The 23180-nt window shown below is 41.2% G+C and overlaps 1 long non-coding RNA gene across 1 annotated transcript; it reads left to right on the top strand.

Moving 5' to 3' along the window:
• The first annotated feature begins 202 nt into the window (after positions 1–202).
• On the top strand, positions 203–4973 carry LOC134225868 (uncharacterized). The gene is made up of 3 exons (XR_009983342.1): positions 203–373; positions 647–1045; positions 4768–4973. It is a non-coding gene; the product is annotated as an uncharacterized LOC134225868 (long non-coding RNA).
• Positions 4974–23180: the final 18207 nt, after the last annotated feature.

The raw sequence follows: 23180 nt of genomic DNA, 5'->3' as shown, positions 1-23180 counted from the left end.
GATAGACAACATTCTGTCTCGTGTTAACAATACCACACAATCATCAAGTCCTAGGACTAATACTTTCTCGGTGGTACTTGAACAAAATACACTCTCGTTACCTTAACACAGTACTTCTCGCGTTGTGTGCTCAAACCGTATGAGCTATAGAACAAACTCATCGGGAGTTGACGATTCGTCGCGGTTTAACTTGGAGGTCTTTTTAGCCACCGCAATTGTGAAGGTGGAAGATAATGTTAAAAATACACATTTCGCGCATGTGGTCTTAGACAATTGCTCTCAGTGTAACTTTATTTCGGAGGCGTTAGCCTCAAAGCTTCGACTGAGCAGAGTGAAGACCAATATGGAAGTGGTCGGCATTGGACCTGGAAAGGTACGTGTGACCGAAATGGTGGGAATGAACATAAGTTCACGAATCGGTTCCTTCGAATTTAGGATTTATTGTTTAATCCTCCCGAAAATTCCCGCGATCTTACCTAGTCGAAACGTAAACATAAGTGAATGGAAATTCCCGACAAATGCTAAATTAGCGGATTCACGTTTCAACATTAGTGCCGGTGTGGATATCTTGCTTGGAGCCGAACTTTTTTTCTCATTGTTAAATAGTGACAAACAGATAATCAATAAAGGTTATCCGTTGTTACAGAGCACCGTTTTCGGGTACGTCGTTTCGGGCATGTATACAGGATCCGGAGGAAACCCGTCGTTGTGTATCATCAGCAATAGTAGTGGATTAGATGCGATTTTAGAACGGTTTTGGCAGATAGACGACTTCGACCGCGAACGAGTATTGTCACCGGATGACAGATGGTGTGAAGAACACTTCAATCGCACGGTGGCGTGGCGTGACGAAGGTCGGTATGTGGTGCTGTTGCCAATAATGAAGATCGGAGAGAATTCCTTGGTGACTCATACCAGCTAGCACAACGTCGGTTTCTAGCAGCTGAGAGGCGATTCGGGTACAATCAACAGCTGCGCGACCAGTACTCACGATTCATGGATGAATACGCGATGCTCGGACACATGGAACCCGGTATACGAACAGGTAATACAGAATTTTATTTACCCCATCACGCTCTCCGATAACTCTAGCTTAGCTTAGCTTAGCTTAGACTGACTGTACATATCAATGGTTGCTACTCCGTGATTGATCAGAACTGGTGCAAATTGCACTACGATCCAAGTAAATAGTGGTTGGGATTTACCATCTATTCTCGAAGTGCACGTTTCAGCAGCTCGCAAATATTGATCAATAACGGCGCCGGCCAAGTCCTTACAGTCAGTTGGGAAAGGAGGAATGTGAGTGTGTGGTAATTGTTGCTACTAGAGACCGAGAATACCTCTGCATCTCCACATTTACCACGGGAAGGAAGTAGTGTTAGTTGGGTGGGGTAATCAGTAACATAGATCAGGATTCACTATGGAAAGTGATGTGACCTATGAAACTTCTACACAGCAGTATTAGCATTTCCTTAATTTGTTCAATTGTTCATTCTTCGCGAGAATAAACAATCAATCGCTCAAAGTGAGCGATTGTTGTTTTAATTTCGGATTAGGCGCCCGCGTTATCATTTCATTAACGTAAGAAAAGTAAAAAGAAACGGGATTGAAAATAATTGATAGTAATCGGAAAGCTAATGTTATTCAGCAACCTATCTCTATTTGACGTTAAGTAAGAATGTAAATTTACGTTCATTTTACATTACTTTCGCGCGCGCGTGTCTGTCACTTGCCTTGACCAGTATACCGTAATCAGGATCTCACTGGTATTAATCCTGATGTGCCGGTTGGCACTCGTGTTGGGCTTGTGCGCTTTGAGCGGCACATAAAATCGCACATGGTGCAATTCAAGATGCTAAATTGGAGACGATTAACATACATGTTGTGTGGAAAAGTACCTCTATCGCCTGCACTTCAGCATCCTACACGACACCATATACGTTCATGTGCTGACTGGGTTTGATAGGGCCTGCTTATGGACACATGCAGCTTTTTGTAGAGGTTTAACAGAGCCCACCGTCAAACCCCACCACATCCTAGGCAGACCCCCTAACTCGCAGTGGCCATGGGGAGGGGTCGTCAAGCCCTTGGACATAGTCCCTGCTGCCCCTCATCACGCTCTCCGATAGCTCTACGACAAAAACACGCGTCGTATTCGACGCCCCGTGCAAGGGTTGCAACCAGTTGTCTTTAAACGAAATTTTATATTCTGGTCCGACGGTGCAGCCCACTCTTTTGTCGACCTTGTTAAATTTTGGATTACCTGCATTCGTCTTCGTTGCCGATATTGAAAAAATGTTTAGGCAAATTTTAGATCACCCCGATGACCGTGAGTTCCTTTAAATCATTTGGCGCCAAAATAGACTGGAACCATTGAAAACATTTCGTTTGAAAACAGTAACTTATGGAACGGCTTGTGCTCCATTTCAAGCTGCGCGTGTATTGAATCGATTAGCTGAAGATGAAAATCATCGATACCCTCTTGGGTCTCAGATTTTGTCTAAAAGAACGTACGTAGACGATACTCTTGCAGGTGGTGATGAATTGGCAGAAACGGTGGCAGCCACAGTACAGCTACGTATGTTGTTGTTGTCTGGTGGATTCAATATGAGAAAGTGGTGTGCCAATGACATTCGCGTATTACAGAAAATACCCAGCGAGTTGTTTGAAATGCCAGAAGAGATTGAAATTGATCGATAGAATTCAGTCAAAACGCTCGGTCTATTCTGGAACCCTCATACTGACCAGTTCTGCTTTAAATTTAAATTCCTAATCTACCGACGTTAGATAGAGTGACTAAACGAATTGTAGCTTCAAAGATGGCGCAGTTGTTCGATCCTTGCGGTCTGATAAAATCAATAGTGGTTTGGGCAAAAATCTTTGTACAAGGTTTGTGGTCACTAAAGATTTCATGGGACGAAGAATTGCCGGAAAATTTATCTAAATTATGGTATGAGTTTAGAAATCAGCTACCTTGTTTATTAAAACTACAAGTGCCTCGTCGTGTTGTGAGTTTTCGTCAATACACATTGCACTGTTTTAGTGATGCATCTCAACGTGGCTACGGGTGTTGCGTATACGTTGTCTCCACTAATGGAGGAGCCACACATAGTAATATATTGATCACTAAGTCTCGTGTTGCCACTTTACGTGAATTAACTATACCGGGCCTTGAACTAAGTGCATTACTTCTAGGGTGCCAGCTAGTAGAGTTATTACTAACTACGACCGATTTTCTCGGACCCGTAGTATTTTGGACAGATTCATCTGTTGTCTTACAATGGGTGCTGACGCCACCATCAATTTGGAAGGTTTTCGTTTCTAACAGGATTGCGGAAATTCAAAGGATTTCGGAGGGACACGAAATAAGACATGTACCATCGAATCTAAATCCCGCGGACAGGTTGTCCAGAGGAATTCTTCCATCAGAAATATTAACAGATGAACTACATTGAAAGGGGTCGAGAAAGAGAAAGATGGCCTGAAAATAAATTTGATAAATCAAAATTGAGTTCAGTAGAGACTGAACGTCGACCTGTAGTAACTTTATATACAGTGGATGTAAAAGACGAATTCACAGATATTTTTTCTAGATTTTCTGAACTTTCAAAACTGTTGAAGATAACAGCTTATTGCATTAGATTTATGAAATTAATCGTAACAAAAAATAGAAATCAACGGTTAGCCAACTTGCAACCCGAGGAAATCGATATTGCGTTGAAATCTTTAATTCGTGTTGCACAACGAGAAACCTTTCCACACGAAATAAAAATGTTAATGAAACGCAAGGGAGAAGATTGTACGCAAACAGAACTTAACTTTAAATCATTGATTAAAGGACTCGATTTGTTCATGGATGACTTTGGATTAATTCGCATAAAGGGACGTCTAGAAAGGCTAACTGCGTCTTTTGACACTCGGTGTCCTATTTTGTTGCATGGCGAACATGCACTAACTAAACTGATTGCACGGTCCATTCATCATCAAACAATGCATGCAGGTCCTACGATGTTGTTATCGACATTAAGACAAAGATTTTGGCCGTTACACGGGCGAAAATTAGTGCGGAAAGTTGTATATGATTGTATTCATTGTTTCCGTTGTAATCCACGCAAAAATGTACAAATTATGGCTCCATTACCACCGGTGCGAATTACTCCGGCGCGAGTCTTTTCCAATTCCGGTTTAGACTATTGCGGCCCATTCAGTGTGCGCCCTCTCACGGGAAGAGGATCATCTGTTAAAATGTATGTTGCTTGCTTCATTTGTATGGTCTCCAAGGCTGTACACCTAGAGCTGGTGCACGACCTGTCTGCCCAAGCTTGCATAAATGCTATCAAAAGGTTCATTGCCCGACGTGGTAGATTACTTTCTTTATATTGTGATAATGCAACCGCCTTTAGGGGAGCAGATCGTGAATTGAAGGAGCTACGCCAAGGTTTTCTGGCTCAGTTTAATACGGAAATTTGGAACAGTTTTTGCTTGAATCAAGGAATAAGTTTCCACCACATTCCTGCACGTTCTCCGCATTTTGGTGGTTTATGGGAGGCAGGGATAAAGTCCTTTAAATTGCGCCTTGATGAAATGAGTACAACTATCACCCAACTTGAGAGTATTTTAAATTCAAGACCCTCAACGCCACTAACTGATAACGCAACTGACTTAAATGCATTAACTCCGAGACATTTGATTATTGGTGAACCAATGTTCTCTATTCCGGAGCCAGATGTGTCCGATCTTAGTATTAATAGGCTCAATCGATTCCAGGAAATGAGACGCGCCGTCCACGATTTTTGGAAACGATGGACACGGGATTACGTTCATCATTTGCATCAACGACCAAAATGGCACAAAGAGGAGCGCACCTACCGCGTCGGCGAGTTAGTTTTGCTGAAACAGGAGAACATGCCACCACTCCAATGGAATCTCGGAAGAATTATCGCCACGCATCCAGGCAGCGATGGTCGGTGCAGAGTCGTTACGTGCAGACGGCCAGGGGAGTGTACAGACGAGCAATAACAGAAGTTTGCGTACTTCCGGTAGACGTGGACCCCATGTCATCAAGAGTCGATACAATAGAAGATGCCCAACGGTCTGACAGAATCTCGGTTCAAAGGAACGGTTGAAGAAACTAGCGATTAGTCTAATAGGGTTGAACCAATGGTTCAACGGGGGGAGTATGTTTGATCATTTTCATTCACTTATAACGCCCTATTTGAACCACTACAAATAACCAAGACTGCGTCAAAACGTTTCCGGTAGAATTGCAAGTAGTTTAGTGACATTCTATATGAACTATTATATCTAAAAATATTGAAGTAGTATTAGTTTTAAGTTGCCAGGTCAAGACGAATTTAGACCAAAATAAAACGACACATAAACGATTTTGAACACAGAAGTAACCACAGCTCATCGTCATCTACTCCTCCGAAACAGGTATAACAGATCTTTTTCAATATTTACGTTACTTCAAACTGTCCTTGAGCTCAGATCTTAATATTCAAATCGATCAACATGAAGATCTTCGATGTCCCCACTAGTTTTATAAGTTGGAATAGCTCCACGGTACGTCATTAAAACATTACAAAAACAAAACAGAATTCGTTGAACATCTACGACACTCCAAACTGTCCTTGAGCTCAGATCTTAATATTCAAATCAATCAACATGAATATCTTTGATGTCCCCACTAGTTTTATGAGTTGGAATAGCTCCACGGGACTTTGTTACACCAATATAGACAAACTACAGAGTTCATTCGACAACTACGACATTTCAAACTGTCCTTGAGCTCAGATCTTAATATTTAAATCAATCAACATGAAGATCTTCGATGTCCCACTAGTTTTATGAGTTGGAATAGCTTCACGGTACGTCATTACAACATTACAAACACAATACAGAATTCGTTGAACATCTACGACACTCCAAACTGTCCTTGAGCTCAGATCTTAATATTCAAATCAATCAACATGAAGATCTTTGATGTCCCCACTAGTTTTATGAGTTGGAATAGCTCCACGGTACGTCATTACAACATTACAAACACAACACAAAATTCGTTGAACATCTATGACACTCCAAACTGTCCTTGAGCCTCTTAATATTCAAATCAATCAACATGAAGATCTTTGATGTCCCCACTAGTTTTATGAGTTGGAATAGCTCCACGGGACTTTGTTACACCACTATAGACAAACTACAGAGTTCGTTCGACAACTACGACACTTCAAACTGTCCTTGAGCTCAGATCTTAATATTCAAATCAATCAACATGAAGATCTTCGATGTCCCCACTAGTTTTATGAGTTGGAATAGCTCCACGGTACGTCATTACAACATTACAAACACAATACAGAATTCGTTGAACATCTACGACACTCCAAACTGTCCTTGAGCTCAGATCTTAATATTCAAATCAATCAACATGAAGATCTTTGATGTCCCCACTAGTTTTATGAGTTGGAATAGCTCCACGGGACTTTGTTACACCATTATAGACAAACTACAGAGTTCACTCACTCACTCACTCAGTGACACTCCAAACTGTCCTTGAGTTCAGATCTTAACATTCAAATCGATCAACATGAAGATCTTCGATGTCCCCACTAGTTTTATGAGTTGGAATAGCTCCACGGTACGTCATTACAACATTACAAACACAATACAGAATTCGTTGAACATCCACGACACTCCAAACTGTCCTTGAGCTCAGATCTTAATATTCAAATCAATCAACATGAAGATCTTCGATGTCCCCACTAGTTTTATGAGTTGGAATAGCTCCACGGGACTTTGTTACACCATTATAGACAAACTACAGAGTTCGTTCGACAACTACGACACTCCAAACTGTCTTTGAGTTCAGATCTTAATATTCAAATCAATCAACATGAAGATCTTCGATGTCCCCACTAGTTTTATGAGTTGGAATAGCTCCACGGTACGTCATTACAACATTACAAACACAATACAGAATTCGTTGAACATCTACGACACTCCAAACTGTCCTTGAGCTCAGATCTTAATATTCAAATCAATCAACATGAAGATCTTCGATGTCCCCACTAGTTTTATGAGTTGGAATAGCTCCACGGTACGTCATTACAACATTACAAACACAATACAGAATTCGTTGAACATCTACGACACTCCAAACTGTCCTTGAGCTCAGATCTTAATATTCAAATCAATCAACATGAAGATCTTCGATGTCTCAACTATATGAGCTGGAATAGCTCCACGGGATTTCGTTGCACCATTATAGACATATGATAGAATTCGTTGAACATCTACGACACTCCAAACTGTCCATGAGTTCAATTCTTTATATTCAAATCTATCAACAAGAAGATCTACGATAGTATAGCATGAATTTACCGCCAAAAAACGTGTAGGCGAAGAATATCTAGGGAAGATCCATAAAGTATGTGAAGCAAAACAATTACCATTTTCAACACCCCTCTCCCCTTCTTCACACTTCTTGTAATGAACCGCTAGTTTTTTTTATTCGTCACGCTGCTCAGACTCTCCCGTCCCAGTAAGGACGCACTTTGTGAATGGTTATCAGTCTACTAAGTATTTTTTTCGAAGAAGAAGATTATTATTGAGAAACGTAATCATTGATACACTGCTTCCAAAAAGTTTACCTCTAGTGTGCTGCATGTTTTCAGCAATGTACCAGAACTTAACGTGTCAATTCGAATCTGATTGTTTTTGATGATTTCAGAACTAAAATGAAAGTTTTACTGAAGCGCCGTCTTTTGACAATCTCCCAGAATTACATCAAATGGTTGCAGAGGAGCTGAGAAATAGATTTTTTAACAACATGTCTTAGATATTAAATTAAAATCATTTTGGGATAAGTATGGTGAAAAGCGTTTGAAGTGAAATTATTCACACGTAAATTACTTTACTCTTACATTTAAATGTTAGTCTTTGTAACAACTACTTTCGTCCGATACTGGAACCAATTATATTGTCAATTGAATGTGTTGCGTGCTTTATTCGGTTCAAGGTACGCAATCCTCATTTATTTATTAGACTATCATCTCATGATACTATTTGGTGGTTTCAATGCTTATAGAAATGTTAAACATATCGTACAACGTACGTGATCATATAGAACCTCAAGCTCAAGACTCAATTGCAGTTCTGACCGAGGATACTGTAATATGTATAAAATATATAATATGTATAATAAGTTTGGAGCAAGTAAGTATGAGAGTGCCAACGCCTTCGGGGTGCAACTTACTCTAATTCTGATCAATTATCGAGTAGCAACAATTCACATGTACATCCGGTCATCAAGATACGCCGTGGTTCCCGTAGACCAAGCGAAACTAAAGAACAAAAAAAATTTGGATGCAATTTTTGTGATCATAACACCATGCTTTTTTTTGGAAACCTATGAATCACTCTGTTGGTCTTGTAGACCTACAATAACTGAGCTAAAGAATGCTTTGGAGTATCGTGGATATTCTGGATATGTTGTATTATGTATATACTGGTGTAATGATGTCAAATGGATTTCATCAACTAACACACATGCTCGGAAACCTATTAATCACTCTGTTGGTACTGTAGACATCAAATATCTGAACTCAAGAATGGTTTGGAGTACCGTAGCTATTCTGGGAATGTTGTGCGCATACTGGTGTAATGATGTCCCGTGGGGTTGCTCCAACTATCACACAAGCTCAGGACCCTATCACACTGTTTGCGTTGTAGACATCAAATATCTGAACTCAAGAATGGTTTGGAGTACCGTAGCTATTCTGGGAATGTTGAATTTCTTATATACGGGGCGAGACGGTCCCCACCGGCCGGCCGCGCGGCGGCACTGGTTTTCTTTTTGTAATTACACAGGATTTTGTTTTTACACGATTTTTTTCGCTCGTGTTTTTGATCGTGTGACTTCAATTTACCATCAAAATCCTCGCAACATGTTTCAAAAAATCCGGAATAAATCAAAGAAAAATCACATGATAATTAATATGCGTTAAACATTTAGGATGAGTGGAAAATTGAGAAAATGTGAATCGCGTAAAAACAGAATCCAGTGTAATTAAAACGCGTACACACCGCGTTGGGGTTCAATTAGGACTCTTTTATTCACTTAAAATTAACTTACAGCTAACCTGTAGTAGAATTGACAATTTTCTCTGTCTTTCTCTTCATTTAATTACTCTCTCTCCTGACGGCTCATTTGGAACCTTGCCATGTGCTGTATGTAGCTTAAAAAGCAAAAGTAAGCAGACTTAAAAACAAAACCCTGTTGCTGGGCGCAAAACTCTTTTCTAGCGCGGGTCGGTGCCAAGCTAAACTGACTCCGCATAAAAGATTGTGACGAATCCCCCTGAAAGAATTTAATTAGTTGGGGTCGTCACACTTGTAGACCTCCAAGATCTGAACTCAAGAATGGTTTGGAGTACCTTAGATATTTTGAGAATGTTGATTTTTTATATACTGATGTAATAATGTCCCATGGGGCTTCACCAAGTAACACACAAGCTCGGAAACTTTTGAATCACTCTGTTGGTCTTGAAGACCTCCAATATCTGAACTCAAGAATGATTTGGAGTACCGCAGGAACTCTGGGAATGTTGTGATTTGTATATACTGGTGTAATGATGCCCCATGGGTTGCTCCAACTAACACACAAGCTCAGGACCGTATGAATCACTCTATCGGTGTTGTATACCTTCAATATCTGATCTCAAGAATGGTTTAAAGTACCGTGGCTATTCTGGGAGTGCTGATAAATACTGATGTAATGATGTCCCACGGGGCTTCTACAACTAACACACAAGCTCAGGAACCCATCAATCACTCTGTTGGTCTCCAAGATCTGAACTCGAGAATTGTTTGGAGTACCGTAGACATTCTAGGAATGTTGTATTTTGTATATACTGGTGTAATAATGTCCCATGGGGCTTCTCCAACTAAAACACAAGCTCGGAAACGTATGAATTACTCTGTTGATCTTGTAGACCTTCAAGATCTGAACTCAAGAATAGCTTGGAGTACCGTTGATGTTCTGGTAACACTGAGATTTGATTAAAATAGTTTAATTATGTCTCAAGTACCATTTACAACTTCAAAATAGGTTTCAGACCCCGTAAAACGCTTTGTTGTTTATGTAGATCATCAAGACCTGAACTCAAGGAAGGTTTTGAAGCCCTCGAAGATCTCAAAAAAAATATTTTACCCCATATTTCAACTTTGTCATGGATAGCATCCGTTTTTGAAGCAGTTTGTCCAAAATTTATGTTGAAACAAGACGAAAAAAAAATCCGTATTGAATCGGTTAAGCTGTGCTGTGAGGCAGCTCTGTCCCAGTGCGGGAATGTAGTGCCAATAAGAAGAAGAAGAAGATGAAGGTATTTGATGCAATATGTCTCAAAAGAATCAATGAGATCAGAATGAGGTAGTACATGCCGTGCATTGGAAATTGAACAAATCTGATATTAGATTGCGAAAGAATTAACAGAATATTTTAATAAGAAACATCACTGTGCTAGCTGTATCTTTGTTTAACGGGCTTAAGTTTTTTCATCGTTTATCTGTAAACCGATAGGTGAGTCAAAAATCGGTAGGACTACCGAAAAATCAGTAGGTCTGGCCACCCATCGAGGTCTTCGTCTTTCTGCTCGGTATCCCGCTCAATGAATACTAAAAGGTGTCAGGTTGCAATGGTTGTTCTCAATAACGATACATACACTTCACCAAAAACGGAAAAAGAGCCAGCCGGCTATTTTTTAATAATTTCTTAGTTTCTTACTTCAAGTTTGAAAATGCATTGGCAGTGTTCATGAGTGCATATCAAATTTCAGACTTTGTTGGAAATGTCACTGTGATGAAGAGCTCTTCTATAGCCGCAAATATTTATGTCAACCTCATTTTCTGTATGAATTGCTCACAACTCTCAACTAATTTTGTAGATTACCCTCATCCCTAGTACGTCCACGCTTTTTATTACCACAATAACCATACCATGAAACATATTTGCATTCGGAATGTCACCACTTTTACGGTGCACGACCAGCAGCTTTCGTACAATTTGAATTATAATTATTAGGAAAGGGTGCCTCATTCGAACAAATTGCGCGTATCGTTCTCCGCATCAAGTGTGCTCGAGAGTACAATGCTTGATTGGCCACAAGTAAGATCAATGATATGAGCCTCATTGCATTGGTTAACAATTTTGAGAAAAACCCCAATATTTTTTTTCGAGAGAACATCCACGGCGTCTACGGTATATTTCATATGGTATACAATCAAATTCTGATCAACTCAAGAATTCCACGTGGAAATGCAATTACCACACCAGAGCTAAGCGTTATAGAAAAGCGTGATAAACGGTACATTAGTAATGAATAATTGGCAGTGGCTGATTTTCTACCCGCCGCTGCAGCATCCAAACGCTATCGTATATGCGCGAATAGCCAGCATGAGTTAACCGCCAGAAATTTGTATGGCGAAAGACATCTAACGCGGGACATTATCGCCTTGCTGCTTTTGAAGGTAAAAACCGGAATGGCACTTTAGCTCAGTTTGATTTACCGCTTAATCAAGGATTAGTTCAATGTTCACACAGATAATTTCGAATTACAATATGACATATACACATCATTAAAAAAATATTCCAAAGATGAAAAACAAAGTATTGTGGCGAAAATTTACGGCTGTCTTATGCTGTTGCCTATAAAAAGAAAAAGAAACGGGAAAGTGAGCTTAAATCGTGTAATTTGCGTGTTAATAACAATCAAACAAATACCTAAAATTACTTGAAATCATATTGAAATTATGATGTGAATTTAAATGACACGTGTTCGTTATGACAAAATTATAATAATTATTATTTTGAACAGTGAACAAATGAGTAACGAACTAAAAATAATCTGGTGCAAACAGTATAAGATAATCCTTACAGAATAACAATGTTTACATTCTTTTGCCGCGCCAGTTATTCTGAAACCGATCATTATCATTCAGTTAGAAATGGGACCTAACCCGATCAAGAATGCATAACAAAATTATAACAAGTGGAGTTATTTATTTCAGAAAAATATTGTAACAAAATGTGTTATAAATTTTGATGGTTAGTTGTTAAAATAACGAAACTTATATCAAAAATACCTCTAGCCATAACATAATTAAAACAGAGGTTGATACCTTCATATCAACATTATAACAAACGTTGATATAATTTTTCTGTACAAAAGTCTACTTTCAAGGTAATTGCCTACATCACGGATAGAAATCTGGTACGCTACCACGCCGGATTTCCATCCATAATGTAGGCAATTAACTTTGTTCCAGCTATGTATTAATATCGAGCGGGTTTAAGTTATACTGAAGGTGATTACCTCGATTTTTTTTCCAATGTCTACAAAAAATGTAGGCAATTATTTTGTGAAAATATTCATAACTAATGTTGTTATAATTTTGATATGAAATAAAACTGGCCGAAGACACATTTTTATCGAATTATCTAATTATAACACACGTTGTTTTAAATAACAACAATTGATAGAATTGAGTTACAATTTTGTTATGCATTCCTGATCGGGAATCTTCGCCACCGATCGGACGCATGGATCACATTGAAATAGGCAAAAACAGTAACAGAATAGAATCATATGAGCGTAAAATTTTATCTATCGTACACAATAGGGTGCAGCTTTTTCGAATGCATCGGGAAAGGGGAAAGGGTGAAAACGAAACTATGACGGTGCGCGCACGGTAGTGAGTTATTATTGTCATGTTTAATCTGCTTCTTCTATTTGGGAACTCTTCATGGAAGGGTGATGATAACGCAGCGAATGGCGGTGACCGAAAATATGTACGTATATAATTTATTATGTTCGTACCTAACTCGATAAAAGGTAACAATCGAACTGATGGAAAATCAAAGTACCCTAACGGCCCCTCATAGTCATAATGATGAAGATGAATGGTTTCATAGCTTTTCAATTATAAAGATTTTCCACTCCGTCAAGTTTGATTTTGATTAGCGCTGTGATGTTTTCGCTTGTAGTGCAGTGAAAGCATTGCATTTTTGGTTTCAGTTTAATGAAGGGTTCTTAAAACGGTGGATGTTTGGTTGACTGTGGTCACAGAGGCTTGCTTTTGGTAAACATATATGTTTTCGGTAAATATTTGTTTCATTAGGAAGAAAGGAGCATGAATATTATAACTGCATAGATGATAATGGATGACCAATTTGTTTTTTTATTCCATTCATGTTTTTCAACCATGACTGCGGATGCTAATCTTTTTACAATGTCAATGGAATCTACCGTATTTGAATTGGGAATTGGAATTTTGGTAAAACATTTTTTTTTCTCAAATTTCTGAACAGACTTATAATGGAATTTCTGAAAGTTGGGGAAATCCTTCGGAAATTAATACGGAAATTAATCCAGAAATTCCTTTACAAAAGCTTTAGAAAACATCTCAAGGAATTGTTCAGGAAATTGATATTGTTTTTTTTTCAAAAACTAAAAAATAATGAAGAATTCGTTATTGAGAAAATTGATTTTTATGTTTTATTTTCAATGATTGAACAATTTTATTCACAGTATATATTTTTTCACATAGCCCCAATGATTACTTAAAATTTTGCCGAAGACACCAAAACGATCGGACAAGCCGTTTTCAAGTTATATTTTTTTGATAGTGTGCAAGGTGTTTTTGCTTAGACCCTTGTCAAAAGACAAGATATAGTCAAAATGGCAAACCAATGATGCAAATTATGTTTTTTGATCACAAAGAATGTATATGCGAAATTTCAGGGAAATCAAAAAATACAAAATTGAAATCTTGAGAAAAAAATAATGATTTTACAGAGAATTGCTCTGATGTGAAATTATGCCATCAACGAAGCTCACTTGACTGATAAATCTTCTGTATTCCAACTAGGGTGGTCGGTATTGGCCATTATTCACAAATACCGGTATTCGGTATTTGGTGGAGTCAATACCGGTAATACCGGTAAAAACCGGTATTTGTGAAAATTCCATAAATAAAAAAAACTTTTGGGCGACAAACAATATTTATTGTTAAGAAAATTATTTTGAGCTTTTTAGTGGAATGTCTTCACTTTTCATAAGACGAGTTTGTACAATACCATTGAAATCCACCACTTAAGGCGAGTCAAGTACGAGGCACTGAAGACGGCCTTACTGTTGAGCTCGAAATACGTATCTGTCAAGATACAATTAAGTGGTGGAATTCAATGGTATTGTACAAACTCGTCTTATGACAAGTGAATATTTATTGATAAACTTCAAGTGTAAAAGCCACTGCTTGTTGATCTGGGCAAAGTGAAATTTAAGTGGACATAACATACTGAGCAATTCATCTCCCAATCCGCATCGGCTTTTGTTGACAATGTTGCCAGCTGCTGAGAATGCCCTCTCTGATTCAATCGAAGTTTGACGAATCGTTCCAAGAGCGTCGAAAGTCAGTCTCAAGTATTTGTCCGTAATCGCAAAGTATGAGAACTCTTTACGAATCCTTGCAAGGATCCTGGCGTCAACGTACTTGTCACCAGCAAAGCAAGTATTTTGCTCTGCTGCAGTCTTTTTACAGGTTGTTCTTTTAACGATAAACCAGAAAAATCGTCCATAGAGATATCTTCTATGCACCAGTCGTCAGGTGTGGCCGTTGCCTATGCATTCTGCTCTGATGTACGTATGATTAGACGCTTCAAGATCTCGTCCACTTGCTTAATCAAAGACGGATGCCTTGATCAATTATTTTTCGGCAGGATAATTCAGAAAAGCAAACAAATCAGCGTATTCTGATCGTCTCTTTCGTTCTTTGAGAGCATCGCAACGGCGGAAATTTCTGTGTCTTTACTTGGCAATTGCCACGTCGGCAGAGTAGTTCCACAGCAGCTTGACCAGTTTCTAGGGCTTGAATTGTTTCACCTACCGAAAACAAAAATCATAACAACAGAAGATAAGTTTGGATTGCAGCTTCAAATCGATCAAAGTTTTTTTAACGGCCCCCTGAAACTCGTGGAACCGTTCGAGCATGGATAACATGCTATTCTAGCGTGGCTCGGTGTCAGCCAACACAAGTTCTTTTCCGAATTCAGAACGGACATATTTTTGCAGCAAACTACAGCACTTGATGTTTTCACAATTACATTAAAAAAAAAGTCATTGGCAATTTGACATATGGCTAAAAGAATGGAGCAACACGTATGATTAATGACGATGGAGCGCATTCAACATTGCAAGTGTTTTTGTCACGGTGAATCTTTAGCTTAACTGAAAACTATTCGAAATTTCTTATACCAAGAGCCAAATTTGAAATACCGAAAATACCGGTATTTTCCGTCTCTAAAACCGGTATTTTCGGTATTCGAAATTGGCCGGTAAAACCGGTATTACCGGTTTCGGTATTACCGGTTAGACCACCCTAATTCCAACGTTTGCAATCCTAAGAGGCGACATCGATCTTCATACGGTGGTAGGTTTGTCGGGTCACGCTATGGAAGTCTGCGTAGGGCTTTTCTCACAAATTTTCTTTGTATGGCCTCGATTCTGGCAATCCAATTGGTGTGTCTCCAAAATTGAACGGACTAGTGCACAAAACAATGACCGTAGACATGAGGGGGCAGCAGGGACTTTGTCCAAGGGCTTGACGACCCCTCTCCATGGCCACTGCGAGTTAGACCGGGACCATCGTCCCTAACCCCTAATCCCAAGGCGTCAAGCGACCCGTGCCGAGGGGATGCATGGCCAGGGGGGTGAAATAATAAGCTAGGCCTTTAACGGAGCCTGTGGGGTACCTGGGCACCCTCCACAGTAATTGTCCCTTTCCGCGTCATGCTGGGCTCTGGCGTGGTGGACCTCTTTTCCCGAGCAACTCGTGGGACCAAAATGGAAAACCAAGTCAATTCTTCAATTAGTGGTAGTAGTGTAGGCGACAACCCCTTCGCAAAAGGTGGGTTGTTCAGGTCTCCGCCTAGGAGGCCAGAGGCAATAGTCGGCAGCTCAGTGCGCAGCGCCAGCGTGGGTCACTTAACCTTCCTCTCGGCTAAAAAAACGCCGGTAGAGGTTATAGACGGCCCATGGCTTGTGGAGGCGATGAACCGCAAACGCGATGGGCTTTCGGCCTTCGAGGTGGCGACGGAACAGCTGGACGCCATCATCGACTTTGCGTCATCGAAGCATAATATAAGTAAGGACCTCAAGAGGAGCTTGCAGAATCTTCGAAAGTCGATGCTGGACGCCAAGCTGGAGAGGGCTGTCGGGACGGCCAAGTGTAAACCCGTGAAATCCGTGGAGTCGAGGTCTACCCAGACTGAGGCCCAAGGATTCGCGGACTCGGGCAAGGTCGAATCGACCGAAGGCGTGCCAGCGAAGACGGTGGTACCAAAGTCTACCCAGACTGAGGCTCAAGTATTGGCGGGTACGTCGGGGGTGACTGCTCCAACGGAGCAGACACAAAAACGGGGGAGACAGTCTCCAGGGGATGAGCTCCCTGGGGGCCGCTCCAAAACGCGGAGGGTTACTACCCCGAACAAGGGTAGTGGGGCTGGGAAGCTGAACCCCGGCCAGGTACCTCCAAAACCGGGGGAGGAAGGACCTGGAAAGGTCCGTCCACCCAGGAAAGACGGTGGTAAGGGGTTACGGCAGGCTGAGAGTTCTCAGCCGCATCAGACTGAAATAGAGGGGGATGACGCCTCCTGGACCCTGGTCAAGAACAAGAGGAAACCGAAGACGTCAAGGGCCGAAAAGAAGGCCCAGGCGAATGAGGGTAGCAAGAAGCCTAGGGTAGGCGCCAATCGCTCCAGGGGCGATGCCCTAGTCATCACGGCGGACGAGGCTAAGTACTCGGACGTCTTGAAGGCGAGATGAGGAGTGACGTCAAGCTCGGTGAACTCGGCGCCGACGTACGTCGAATAAGACATACCCGGATGGGCGAGATGATCCTCGAGCTGAAGCGGGGCGTCTCGCAAAAGGGCGCCGCCTACAAGAAGTTGGCGGAGGAAGTCCTAGGCGAGACGGTCAAGGTGAGGGCACTCACTGCGGAGGTGAATCTAAGGGTTAAAGACCTGGACGAGATCACCGAAGTCGAAGAGCTCGTCACGGCACTGCGGCGACAGTGTGAAGTGGAGACGCCCACCGCAGCCGTTCGGCTACGGAAAGGTCCGGCAGGGATGCAGGTAGCATTGGTTCGGCTATCTGCAGCGGACGCCTCCAAGGTAGTCAAGTTAGGGAGCGTCAAGGTGGGATGGTCGGTATGCCCTGTAGGCATATACGAACAACCCGAAGTTTGCTTCAATTGCCTGGAACCGAGGCACAAGCAATGGGAATGCAAAGACCCTGACAGAAGCAAGCTCAACCGACGCTGCGGATTGGAGGGACATAAGGCTAAGGCACAATGCTGCACGAACCCTCCCAATTGTTTGATTTGTTCCAGCAAAGCTGTAAACAGCAAGCACCCCATGGGGGGTTCGATGTGCCCGGCGTTTAAGCGTGCTGCAAAATCACAGTGCAGGTAACGCAGCTGGCTTGCTAGGCCTCGCCCGAGTGTTTGGTGTGCGCAGGTTTAGAGGAAACGGCGGAACACGTGTTGTTCGTGTGCTCACGTTTTCGCGCAATGCGTGACCACATGCTTGCCACATGTGGTCTGGACACTACCCCGAACAACCTAGTTCGGAGGATGTGTAAAGATGAAGTTGGCTGGAACGCCGTTTTATCGGCTATCGCCCAAATCGTCTCGGAGCTACACAGCAGGTGGCGCGTGGACTCAAGGATGGCTAGTTCAGGCGCAAATAAGAGGTTGTCCAAAGGATCGGAGTCGGCTTCATGGGTCATACCGGTGGTCATGCTTTGTGGTCGAACTCGATCCTTTTATCGAACAAGTGGCCGCGCGAAGAACAACATGGTATCGTCGCTTTCGCGGCGTCGGTCAACCGGGCGGGCTCCGAGCCCGAGGACGGAAAGGGGACCTCGTTAAGGCTGGGGCAGGCGTAGGCACCTCGTCGGCAAGTCCTTCTGTGTGCTGGCGAATAGGCCCTATCGCAGAGAGGTTAATTTGGGGTGCACGCGGCATCATCATTCTTGATACCAGTCGTGCAGAGGGAAGCAGGCGCGAAGTCGACCCTTCCCACCTTCCGAGGGCATAGGGCGTGGTAAGGCCACCTGGAAAGCCGGCAACGCGCTGGCACGATACCATGGTGTTCTTCTAAAAAAGCGAGTTACGATGTTCGGTGCTGCAAGGACACGTAGCTAACCTCGAGGGTGCGTTGTGCACTGGCCCCCCTTTGAAGCATTTCTTTCTGGTTGTACCGAAGGGATTATGGGATTGGCGGCAATGGAAACGGTTTAGCGGGTCGGGGATGTAGTCCTGCCTCCCTTGATTGCTGTTGGAGGTGATATCTAACCCCGCACTTCCTGGACAACCCAGGATGTCTGTTGAGCAGATTCCCCCTCCATTGCTTAGGAAGAAAAAAAAAAAGACATAGAGGATCACGAAATTCGTCGCAAATTTTGAAGATGAACCCCAGCTGTCTATTTGCTTTACTTATCATGTATTCACAATGTATACGGAATGATAAAGCTGAGTCTAGAATGACTCCTAGGTAACGAATGTGATCTACGCGCTCCAATCGTTGTTTCAAAATTGTGTAGTCACAAATTATAGGATTTAATTTCCGATGGAATGTTATCACATTGCATTTCGCTATACTTATGGTCAATTTGTTCCTGGTACACCAATCTGCGAATTTGTTGATCATACCCTGTAATACGTGGCAATCTTGTATGCAGTTTATCACAAAATATAATTTTACATCATCCGTGTAAAATAACCGGCAGCCCGGTGGCAGTATATCGGCTAACTCGTTGACAAAAATTGAGAACAAAGGTGGTCCTAAGTTGCTTCCTTGAGGAACGCCAGACAGATTTGAAAAAACCAATCAATACGCTTATCATTCGATTTGTAAGGTAGGATTCAAACCATAATATAAGGCTGGAAGATATGCCGAGCTTGTCAAGTCTTGACAGCAATATTGCATGATCAACTCGATCGAACGCAGCTTTATGTCGTTGATATCTAACAAATTCATTCATTCATTGATAGTCATTTCGGGAATATTTCGATAGGGGGCTGGGGGTAATATGGACATGCTAAGAAATCGCGTCATTTTCACAAGGAAAACGTCGTAATATTGGGGACCTAAACCACTTACGTGAATCTTGAATAGAAGCACTACGATGGCTTGAAGTCAATTTAGTGGAAACAATCGGATTTTGTGATTTTTTGACAATGAAAATCAGGATGAAAAAATCTTGTTTGAAAAGTATGCGGGTGAAATGGACATAGTGTGTGGGTAAAACGGCCATGTTAAGAATTTAGGCTTAAAACAGTGAATTTAGTTGATGAATTGTATACATAGGCTATAAATCTGTAAAATGAGCCTCTGTAAATAAAAATGTTGTATAACAATTAATATACTTGTAACTTACTATGATTTTACTATGAGAGCATGTAACAAGATGAAGCATCAATAAAAATCACTTAAAATGTCATTTGTCTAAACAAAACTCGGGAATTCGAATTTCCTAATGAATGCTTGGTGTTTTCGAAGGTAATCAATACAAACGTTTCAAAATAATATTTCGTTGAAAAAATGTATGTACCGTGCGTCGTCGGGGGTGACAATGGGTCAAATGGGGGTGAAAATGGGTCACTGTTTCAACCACTTAGAATACTTATAGAATGTATCTAAGGGCAAAAAGACTAAAATATAAGAGACCTTTTTGAACGATTTTGCTCTATGACCTCCAGACTGCCGGTGAGAGCGATGACCCATTCTCACCCCCGATGCACTATGGGGATTTAGGCGGACATTAATCGGAAAATCGACTTTCACCAATATTTTTTCCACTATTTTTTTCGAAAGTAGATACACAAGATAAGAAAACCTCAAAACTTCAGGTCCCTACGAGTTATAGTTTTTGAGATATTAGTTATCAAAGTTAAGAAAAGGTAAAAAACTATAGTTTTCTTTTCAAAATCTTGCTTCACTTTATGCCAGTTTTTGAAAGGTTTTTTTCAGACACGATATCAAGGTTTATATATAGCATTGTAAAGATAATTGAAAGAGCTTTCATATCGTACTAACAAAAATTTTGATATCATGAAGAAAAAATTTAAAAAAAAATCAAAATACGAACAGAACATTGAAAAATAGAAGCATTTTTAACTTTCAAATTCAGCCACTTTTTTCCCCGCATTTTCAAGATATTTAGTTCCGGAGATATTTAGTTGAGGATCAAATTTGGGATGTGTATTTTCAGAATCCCACGGAAAATCTTGCTCAAACTTATGCCATTTTGAGAAAAAGCGATTTGATAAAAAAGCGTCTGGCCCAAAACTTGTCTTTTTTCCGAAGTGTGCATCATAGCAACACAAATTTCAATATTCTACTATAATAAAAGTTCCTTCCTATTCGTTTTTGATATTTTGTGAATAAAAATTCAATGTCGTTTTGAGATTAAAGAGTCAGAATATTAGGCCCTTTTCAAAAGTTAGTCGCGAAATTACTGAGATTGTTGCTGAACAACATTTGCCTGTTATGACGACATCAAAAACATATTGAAAGTTCGAAACTTTACTTACTTATGGATCCTGTACACCTCCGGTGGTGCAAAGAGCCGACTTGAAAGATCTCCATCCTGAGCGTTGCCCGGCTATCGCTTTAACCTATTGCCAGGTTAGATTTCGGTCGACTTCTTTTATTTCTTTATTGAGGCTTCGCCGCCATGAGCCTCTGGGTCTGCCCCTGCTGCGATATCCCGCTGGGTTCCAGTCTAATGCTTGTTTACAGATTTCGTTTCCGCCCCTACGTAGAGTGTGGTCGACCCAGCCCCACTTCCGATCCCGAATTACTGTTGCTATCGGCCTCTGGTGACGACGATGGAGCGTTGTTTGAAATCTAGTTGTGAGGCCACCAGGCCCGAATTATATACCGCAGGAATCTGTTAATGAACACCTGCAGCCGTTGAGTGTTCTCCACTGATTCACACCATGTTTCGCTAGCGTATAACAGCACAGATTTCACGTTAGAGTTGAAAATTCGTATTTTGGTGCGTTCATTTATCTGCCTGTTTTTCCAGATATTTCTTAACCTCGCAAAGGCAGCCCTTGGTTTCTTGATCCGTGCGCCTATGTCGATCTTGGTACCGCCGTCTGACGCCAAAGTTCGAAAGAAGAGAGAAAATATTTTTGTCCGCCTGTTTGTATGGGGAGGCCACATAGTGCGATGGCGGTACTTCATATGGTCCACACCAGAACGTGTCCGTTTTACCCCACCATGATCCAATTTTTTTTAAAAATTCTCAGGAAATCGAATTTTGAGATAAATTATTAATTCAACCCGTGCCCAATCTTTGGATAGACTAAGTTTGAGATACTCGAGGATCATGCGGATTAGTTTTGCCGATTTCTGCTTTAAAAGCTTAATTACTGCACCTCGAAAATTACATCACCATGGCATTTCAGCCATAGTTTACAATAAATCTTTAATAAACCTAATATTTTTCACTATTTGAATGAAGAAAAACATTAATTTACAATGTTGTGAAAACTCATATGTGAATATGTACGTTATGTGGAAGATATTGATTTGGAAAATGTATTGGAGGTAACCACTTTCCCTTCGATGGGACTCGAACCCATGACCCTACAGTACGCTAGACTGGTGATTTAACCAACTTAGCTACGAAGGACCTCTGTCGGCCTTCGCAACCTAGCGACTACTGAACGAGCTCGAAATTCCCAACATATAGTCAAATCACTCGCAATCCATTTTCCCAAGTTAATACTTCCACATGTTTATACTACACTTTCACTACGATGAACAGATGACGACAAAAATCAACGGAGGACCATACAGGCATTTGAGAGTGGACCCACTACCCGGACTAATCCGACTTACGGATAAAACGATAAAGGAATGCAAGACGATCTTCGGAGAAGCCCGGGTTAAAATGACGAACCCTGTGTTACCAAGGATCAAAGGACTACCAAAGATACACAAGCCAGGTACAGAGATACGAGAAATAGTTTCATCAGTGGGATCCCCTACACAGTTCCAGAGTATGCCGAAGCCGTTCCCCAGCAGATCAGTTGTAAACACCCAGGAGTTCACCAAGAGGATATTGGAATCAGGAAACATCGGAGAAGAGGACATCATGGTATCATTCGACGTAGCGGCATTGTTCCCAAGCGTTCCAGTGAAAGATGCTCTGAACCTTTTAGAGGATTGGCTACTAGAACAACGGACGGATACAGCATGGCGAGGAAAAGTAAAGATGTATCTCAAGCTTGCAAGATTATGGATGAATGAGAACTACTTCACATTCCGTGGAAGCTTCTACAAACAAACGAAGGGTGCACCTATGGGAAATCCGCTATCACCGTTTTTGTGCGAATTATTCATGGCGAATTTGGAGGACAACCTACACCCAACCGGCGGTTGTTAGATTTTCAAACAATTCTGTATAAGAATCTACCAAAACCTGTATAAGATCTGGGCATATGCGAAATTGTTAGATTTTTATACAAAAAATGTTAGAAAAGCTTACAAATATTGTATAAGAATCTAGCAATTTCGCATATGCCCAGTTCTTATACAGGTTTTGGTAGATTCTTATACAGAATTATTGGAAAATCTAACAACCGCCGGTTGGGTGTAGAGGAACAAGGAGTACTACCCGAGAAATGGTGGAGATACGTGGACGACATTTTCAGCATTATCAACCGGAAAGATCTACCCAGGATTTTGGAAGCGATAAACAACGTGCATAAAGACATCAAATTCACCCAGGAGGAGGAAAATGAAAGGTAAATTACCTTTCTTGGATCTACTGGTTATCAAGGGAACAAATGCAACATTAGACTTCGAAATCTACAGGAAGCCCACCAACACCATGAGAGTCATCCCATACACATCAAATCATTCGTATCAGCATAAAATGGCAGCTTTTCATCACATGATCCACAGGATGCAGACGATCCCCCTGAGCGAAGGAGCTACAACACATCATGGAAACAGCGAAGATCAACGGATACAAGGAAAGAACAATACAAGCAATCATCAACAAGAAGCAGAGGAACCTACGGAAAAACGAACTGACAACACTGAC

Source organism: Armigeres subalbatus, chromosome 3 (genome assembly GCF_024139115.2).
Source record: "Armigeres subalbatus isolate Guangzhou_Male chromosome 3, GZ_Asu_2, whole genome shotgun sequence".
Taxonomy (NCBI): Eukaryota; Metazoa; Arthropoda; class Insecta; order Diptera; family Culicidae; genus Armigeres; species Armigeres subalbatus.
The sequence above is the reverse complement of the archived record's forward strand: the minus strand, read 5'-3'. Positions and strand labels throughout refer to the sequence as shown.